Consider the following 9208-nt stretch of genomic DNA (forward strand, 5'->3'; position numbering starts at 1 on the left):
AAAATGTGGTAAATGTTTGTACCAAATATTCAATGTACAACAAACAAATTTCATAATTATTATTAATCATAGTATCGATTTGAACATCAAATGAAAATGAATCGCCATTTGAATCTAAAAAAAACTTGAAATAATGAACTCGAAGCAATTTCTTAACAAATTCCAACAGAAACATTCAAAATATGTTTATTTGTTAAAAAGTATGTATAATATACAATTATTATATACATGTACATATAACAGAAAGAACATGCATTTGTTTTTTTATTCATCGGGCAAACAACATGCGATCACTCTTTTAGCAAAGCAAAATAACTCTTTGTCGTAAGCAATTCACTTGTAAAGAATTATATAAAAAATCTAAAATTATTCCACTCATGTAAATGATTGATATTTGGTAAACCCTAACTAGATTAGAAAACTAGGTTTATAAACATTGCTTAGTATTTATTAGATTTCCTCTATACTACAATGTATTAACGAGGAATATTACACTATAGGTAGCATTCATGCACATCTGACACACTATATAACAAGTATCTACCGTGCATTAATTACATTTTAGACTACCCGATCATATGCCAACGTCATGGTGTACTAAGACAGTGTCGTATTTGTACGATCGAGGTACAGGTTTGATTCCTGTTGTTGGCCGTCATCTGAAGGAATGGGTAGAAACCTTTCATTGTGCACAATCATTTCAATATTAATATAGTTTAAAAAATTGGAAAAAAATGCCATTCCATAATTTGCATGAATTTGTTAAAAGCTAGCATTTTACTAACAGTGTGTTGTTGGGGTATATGTTTTTGAATAGCTGTATAAAATTAGTATAAAACATTGATTCATAAAACACAATATAGGTGTAACCAAAAATGCTTATTCAAGCCATACCTTTATAAAACATTGTTTATGTTAAGGTCAAATCAGTTACCTGCTTTACTATACAGCATAAAGATTGTGCAACTGCTGAGAAAATTTGAAAGTCTTTGGTCAATTCCTCCTTTACCAGGTAAAATAGTTTAGAAAAGCGGAACAATTGTACAATACACTCTAAGCTTACTTCCTCTTCCAGATCTGATGTTGTCACGTAGAAAGATAATACAGACCTTTTCTTTCTCAGAATTCATTCCATCCGAAACAGAAGTGGGGTGAAAATTTTCCCATATATCACAACAGATTTGAACAGTGGCGGTAGGATCTGTAAATCCAAAGTGGGAATTCCGTAACACTTGCCTACGAAGTGTGACATTCCTACAATACTCTTTAATTTCCTTTGAAATGTTTGGACACCAAAGGCCGGTGCTATTGAAGTACAGAATGCGTCACGGTGCATTTCTCTATTTCGACCACCTCGACCAATATGCTGGATGTATGTTGTTAATCTAAGATTGAAATGCATCATCATTACATGTATGAAGGTTTGAAAGTAACAGGACCAAGTCATTTCTCATAATAGATGTCACAGCAAAGTTTAAATTTAAATATTATAAATAAAACTGCAATTATTGAACTTTAAACATCAAACAAACTTTAATATTTCAAAGCTTTTTATTGGTTCCTATCCAGGTATTTAGTAGTGCACAAAATTTACCTTCCACAGTTTTGGGAGGACCAACATGAATCACCTGACTTACATAACGCAGGTCTCCCTCCCCCCGTCATCCCCAGTGCAACTGTAGCTATGACAACTCTCAGGGGACTGTCTTGTGGATTCTTTGCCAAATAAATAAAATTTGATATTCTTCAGCTAAAATTTATTTTATAAATAGATAATTTTAGATTTGTTGAAATTTGAAAAAAGAAATCCAAGGATACATACAGTTTTGAGAGGCTGCTGATTTTTGTACAGATTATCACTTTTAATAACCTGATAAACTTGGATATGATTATTATATGTTTTCCAATAATTTTTCTATTACCCGGTAATTTAAACACAAACTTGCATGCAAGATGCATGTAACAGGAAAATTGAATTACTTTATACTCGTAGATGTATCAATATTTTTAAGTGTGTTTTCTAGCTATTTCAAAAACTAAGAAACTTTATGCGTTTTTGAGGCATTATACACGTCATTTCCTTTTTCCAAGACAGAGTGGAACATTGGGACTCTCAAATTGTCCATCACCACCATACATGCTGTATCCGAAAATTCTCTCAACCAGCTCAGAACCATATCCCACCCAATCAATGTTTCCACAGGAATAAATTAAGGTGAGTGGATAATCTTGCTGTTTTCTTTGAAGTTCATAAACACAGACTCATACACTTAGTCATAAGCTTTTCTCACAGAAATTTTGTTTACCAACAGCAGGTCTTCATTTCACAACAAGGGATGTTTCTTTGTTTGGTAGGGTTTGAAATAATGGACTCATACCGGGTTATCAACAGCTGCTGGGCGACCCTTTTTTGTCCATCTTCTCTCCATCTTTAGACAAAATAGCACTTAATGCCAGCAGTTGAGCATCTGGGAAAACTGCTCTCAATTGCTTTAATTCTTTGAAAATAGGACGAAATTCTTTCCCCTAGTCTAGTCTAGAATACAATGGTCTTCATCACCAACAATGTGGCATTTCTTATTACACGATTTCCACCCTTTACCTGCATTTTGCAATTCATGTTCCCTGGATCATAGGTTCAGGTCCCAGGACGGAGCCAATATGGCTACATGTATTTAGTGAAAATGTATTGTCCCTTATATTTTTGAAAAAAAGTAAATGCATGATTATGTTGTACATTGTGAAATTTATGTCTTCTTGGTCAGGCGTACATGCCCTGGGGCGAGGCCAATATTACCATTTTGCAAAATGTCCAAAATTGCAATTTTTTCCTGTTCTTTAACTCTTAAAAACTGTCGGTATGCAAGACACAATATTTAGATGTGCACATTACCAGGAAATTCCAAATCTTTTTTCTTGGAAACGTATGATCTTCTGGCCCTGTTAGAGATAAACGTATAGATAATATTATTGCTGAAAGTTTATTGTGAGTTTTTTTTTTAGGAGTTGTGCCCCTTTGTAATATTTTATGATGCATTTTATTTTTAGGTGGGTCGCTACTTGAGTGACGTCATCACCGATAGTTATCTATATTCTTTTAGAAATTTGATCTTTACTGATTAGACGCAGAACCTTGAGGAGTTTTAAATAATACTGCATTGGTAGCAGACTACTATGTAATTGCATGTTTATGAGGTTTTGATCTTTTACTATTATACGCTTCGGAATATTATATATGTATAAGCATTGCAGTATATACATGTCACACAGTTTTTACAATCTTATCATAGAGATATTTTTTTGAAATAAAGACTACTATCGTTCAAAACATACAAACTAGCCGACTAAGAAAAATGTTTGAAGAGAAAATTATATATGACATTTTTTCATGGTCATGTTATTTGGGCAAAATAAATTCGTTAAAAATCATAAAAACCAAATGATGGAGCATTGTCTGGAGTGTTTATAACTACATTTGTTTTAAACGTGTCTCATTGATCACCTGACAGGTTAAATGTTAACCTTTTTTTAAAAATGAGATAAAATGCATATGTTTTTAACTTTGTAAAAAATTAATACCCCCTAGAATATTATAATTCCTCAAAGAAAAATAATTTTCTTGCAGGATATATTGAACATTCTATAGGATTTCTTAAAAATCTTATTGCAATTGTATTTCCTTTAGGACAAAAATATTCCCTGCAGGGATTTGATTTAAAGAGATTGTTTTTCTTTAGGAAATTAAAATTTCTTATTAGAATTTAAAATTCTATGGGAGTTTTATTTAAAATCTTATTGGAATTTAATTTCCTTTAGGAAGTTCTTTTATTCCCATAGAATATTCTAAATATCCAATAAGTAAATTGTTTTTCCTATGGGAAAAATTATCTTCCTGTGCGAATTTATATTTTAAAGGTAAAATTCCCCATCTTACAGATGCGATTAATTTGTAACAAAGATGGTTATAAACTCTTCAAGTCATGATCTGATCTATCATATGGCATATTTGAACTTTTCGACGCATGTAGCTTCGACGGGTGCACAAATGCCTACTTGGCACTGGCATAGTTATTCGGCGCAATGTACAGTTCCGGATAAAGTACCCGAAATATTTTTGTAAAATTGAGAATTGCTGTACTTGGAGGCTTATGAGTGTTGCTAAAATTCATGAAATGATTTTTAATGATTATTACCATTAGTTAAAGGGATGTCTCTTGTTGAAATTGACATGCAATATCCCATTAAAATAACTATCGGTTAGACAGTCTGGTATGTCGTTTCTGTGTTCTATTTTAGGGTATATAGTTGACTTTAATGAAGTATAGCTCACATCTCAACAGATCGTAAAATGTGTTGTATTGATATCAGGTTTTATGAAAAGGGAGGCTGTCATGGACGCCAAGGTAATACATTTAAGGTGTTTTTCCGAGCTCTGCTGGAAGTTGCGATTGATCAGAACCAGAAGTAAAATGCGAAACCGCAGCTATGACTGTTGTGTTGACTTTACACAGTGAATTACAAGTGACAGACGGGAGGTAAAATAACACGAAAAGAAGGTGGATGGGACATTGTAAATTTCGACATGTGATGGTGCAACATGCACACAGTATGGAAGGTCAACCCTTTGCAGGGAATTAGCTGGGGGGTTAAAAAAGCTGAAAAATCAAAATATGAAAGGGTCAAAAACTCAAAACCAGTAAGTAGAAAATTTTACAGGTTTGACTAGTAATTTTCTTCAGGTATTTGTGATTGGCATTAAAACAAGTGCATTAAAAGTATTTGTGCTGAATGAGAACTGAGGAAATTCTAGTTACAGTGTTCCGAAGACCCACATCCCCTGGCTACAACGAATTGTATAAATAAAAACTGTCCCGTGCCACCTTAGGATGGGACACCTGTCGATGTAAGTGGATTAAAGTATATTTTCCTCAAAATTCACTTTCATTACTTATATTTGATTAAACAATATGTTTAATAAGTGAAAAGCTGTCAATGCGACAGCAAACCGGGTTTTCTTTTATGTGAATTGTATCCATTATCCATGTCAACCCTGAATTGATAAACACTACCTACTGTATCAAATATAGTGGAGAACCCTATATGCAATATTTTGCCAAAAAATGACTAAGTTCAAGAGCTGTTATTTTATTCATAAATTATCAGAAATCAAAATCCTAGCAATATGCACGCCTCTGATCTAGTTCAATTGAGCTGCAAAAGAAAAACTTACTATCTTGAAAACTGTAGGAGTAGTAATCCGTACATTGAGGGTACCGTTTTGGCAGCTGACTGCCCACCCGGCATTTTCACCATTTCAATAACCGGATTTTTCCGTTGGAAAACCCGGTTAACAATATTTGGAAAAGGAAAAAAAATATTAAAAGAAAGGCGGGAAACAACCTCATGACTTCCAGTTTCGTAAACACGCTAACCAACTGCACTACGCTTTCGAGTAACAATGTTGAAAATGGAAAAAATATGAAATAGGGAAATTACAAACAATGAAGAGGTGTCCCAAATATTGACAGGGCTCGTACCTTCATTTTTTTTTTACACTATCCCATTTAGTAATAAAAGATCTGGTTCAAGCATAGTCTGTTAAGAAAACACAAAAAACCTAGTTTCTATTGTTTGTCGTAAGAGCATACAATAATAAATTTTAAATATCTGTTCATTATTGCTGTGCAATTGTTGTTAGATATGAAATCTTTTTGATAACGACTCTTTTTTTTCTTCAAAAAAACCTTAGTAGAAGAATCTGGAAAGTTATTGCTAGCAAGGGCATAACTGCATGTGTCTTTGTGGTACACGGAAAAGTTAACCACAGTCGTCGTTCGTATCTCACGTGAGAACAAATCAGTTTGTAGGAATAAATAGCATACATATACATAAAGTTACATGATAATTGAATGGTAGTCTTTAACGATTTTAAGGGTCGCAAATTACGTAATTTTTTTTTTAAATATGGCTATAGACTAGACGAAATTTGTTCAATTTATATTATTTTGATAGAAAGTCTACCACTTATCTACCATTCATGTTAATCACTCTAAAATGTAAATATAGTATATCATATTGAGGGAGGAAGGATATTCGGACGTCTGTCTTTAGAAAAACCATTGTTAAAAGTATTACCTGTCCATGTGATAGTGTTTCAAACGGCAAAAATATATGTCATAACTTAGATATACAATGTATCCGATATATATATTTGTTTACTCGGTGAAAAAAAGTCTTCCTGTCTACGATATCATTTTCCTCATATTTGTGTTTTTTTCAAAATCCCTCTTGAAGATTTTTAAGTAATACTAAACAATATAAGAAATTCATCTTAAACTGTAATAGAATATCACTTGTATGCATATCATGAATATTTGGTAACATTTCAACCATGATAAGATAGTTATAATTTACCAAAGAAAAATTAGCATGCGGAAATATTACACATATATGTTAATGGTGATTGATTTAGAGTTGTAACAAAAGTTTTTAGTTTACTTTGTTTGTAATCAGCTGGTATTTGTTTATAAGTGTACGAAACCAAAATATTTTATACTTAGTAATAGAGTACCGCGACAAGGTTCGAATCGCGAACATGTCGGAATAACTAAATGGCTGATATCGTTCAAGGTGAAGAAATTTGAAATAAGCGGTAAACCAAATTAAACCGATCTGTATTTGCTATTCTATATGTAATGAAGAAAACAAAATTCTTTATTAAAAGTTCTATAATGTTGAAATGATGTATAGTTGAAAATACAAATGAGACACAAGATTATACTTTCCATCTTCCGGCAACTAGAAATCTTGAAACACAATGATACGAACAAAATAAATCCGGATTTTGAATAAAAAAATTTAATCTCTCGAACTCTTTAATTGTCCAAGTTTAATCATGGCCTCATGAAGTTCGAATTATCGAGATCCACTAAAATGTATTTACCTTTATATAGCAATTATTTAAAGACGAGTGAATTTTATAATTCATAAAACGGTTTGGCCCTATTTATAAGGTCAATAACAAAACAAAGAAAAGGATTTAAATAGAATTAAGAGATAAGTGCAGTTAATATAATTGGTTTTATAATTTCAGTTATATAAAATTTAATAAAATAAATTTAAATTAATACTATCAAGATACTTCATTAAATATTGTTTCCTTAATATTGACTGTGGAAGTTCTAATTGATATGCCTGAACAAATTTAATATAGTATGATACATAGTACTCTAAAAAATTGAAACGAACTATATATGTACATGCTTGTGTGTGTATATATATATACTAGCGGAAAAAAGAAACTGTGCATTATAAAATTTAGTATAATTTTTCTATATCTATTGTTTGTATTTATAAAATTTAAACAATCGATAATGGTAATGTTTTTGACAATATCAGATGGTAACCGTCCGGGTGAACGGACTTTTTCATGGTTAGTGAGCACCTGTTGCTTATTGAAGATTTTTACCGGCCAATACTGTTTGGAATAAGAACTGTAAAGTATTGTAAAGTATTTGTTTAAACTTTTTTGTTAAGGAAATCACTTTAGTTTCAACAAATTTTACCCCTATGTCATGCCACGACTCAACAAAAACCAACGTAATCGTGCTGTTAGGATGCTGCAAGCTGGAATGGCACAAATACTGTAGCAAGACACTTTGGAGTTCATCGGAACACCATCCAGTCATTATGGAGACGTTTTCAACAATCTGGCAACACTCAGGATCGACCGCGCTCTGGGCGACCTCGTGTGACGTCACGTCAAAGGGACAACCACATTAGACTTGTGCATCTGAGAAATCGTTTCCAGACAGCAAGTTTGACTGCCCGTAGCATTCCAGGGCTTTGACCAATTAGTCCAAGAGCTGTGCGTAATCGTCTGCGCGAGCAAAACATCAGACCAAGATGTCCAGCGGTGCGCCCAGTACTGCTTCAACGTCATCGTATCGCCAGACTAGCGTGGTGCACACGACATCTGCGATTCAGAATACAGGACTGGGCCAATATTCTGTTCACTGATGAATCCAGATTTGATTTGGATAGCAGTGACGGCCGTTGTAGGGTGTATCGTTGCGTTGGGGAGCGTTACCAGGACGCTTGTGTTGTGCAACGTCGACAATTTGGTGGAGGTAGCGTTATGGTGTGGGGTGGAATATCAGCACGTGGAAGGACCCCTCTACAACTTATCAATGGAAATCTCACTGGCGTACGCTATCGAGATGAAATTATTCAGCGTCATGTGATTCCCTTCATACATCAAAATCACATCACTCTGCAGCAAGACAACGCAAGGCCACACGTTGCACGTGTAGTCAGGGGCTTCTTTGTTCAACATAATTTCGATGTCTTGCCTTGGCCAGCTGTTTCCGCCGATTTGTCGCCAATTGAGCACGTCTGGGATGAAATGGAAAGACGATTACGCCGTTTACCAAATCAGCCAGTGACATTGGCTGATTTAGGCCAGGCTTTACCAACATCTGGAACAACATCCCTTAAGCATTTCTGAACACCTTAGTGGCATCAATGAGGCGTCGCTGTCAAGCATGCGTGAACGCAAATTGTGGTCACACGCGTTAATAATTTAGTTTATTCAATTTGAAATAACAGTGACTTTCGATTGTGCTGAAATTGACGTTATTGGACGTTGACATTAATGTGTTATGAGATGGTGTTACGAATACACGCGTTAACAGTATTACACAAAAAAATGTGTTCATTGTAATTGCGTGGACCCTGAGGTCCACGCAGAAAATATATAAGCGAGGTAAACCGGATGCTATGGGGAAAATTCAGCCTGCGCATGAGCTAGCCTGGTTCCTGTGCGTAATGAGTAGCTCAGGGAACCAGTCTAGCACAAGTTTATCTGAATCGGGATCGGAATTCCATGCCATATGTGTGGCACACCTAAGTTCAAAGGGCGCCGTAATTGTAAAGTTGTCGGTAAACAGTAGTCAGTACAGAAACAAAGTATTCCTTTTAAAGAAATAATCGGCATGTGATATGAACTGTCAGTATTATAAAATAAGTTAATGTTATGCCGAAACTACAACATGCATAAAATAGCATAATTTGCAATGTTTTGTTGTTTTCCCATCGTCGGTGACCCGGCCACGTGTGATTCACATCGATTCTCTCCATAAAAAACTTGTGGACTCATAACCGTGGTTTGCGACGATGTTGTTTTCCGTATACACATGTAACTTAACTT

General features: G+C 34.2%; 1 long non-coding RNA gene across 1 annotated transcript; it reads left to right on the forward strand.

Moving 5' to 3' along the window:
• The first annotated feature begins 1147 nt into the window (after positions 1-1147).
• LOC128187027 (uncharacterized) lies at positions 1148-3410 on the forward strand. Its single transcript, XR_008244021.1, has 3 exons — positions 1148-1372; positions 2092-2215; positions 3049-3410. It is a non-coding gene; the product is annotated as an uncharacterized LOC128187027 (long non-coding RNA).
• Positions 3411-9208: the final 5798 nt, after the last annotated feature.

This window comes from Crassostrea angulata, chromosome 6 (genome assembly GCF_025612915.1).
Source record: "Crassostrea angulata isolate pt1a10 chromosome 6, ASM2561291v2, whole genome shotgun sequence".
In the NCBI taxonomy this organism is placed as follows: domain Eukaryota; kingdom Metazoa; phylum Mollusca; class Bivalvia; order Ostreida; family Ostreidae; genus Magallana; species Magallana angulata.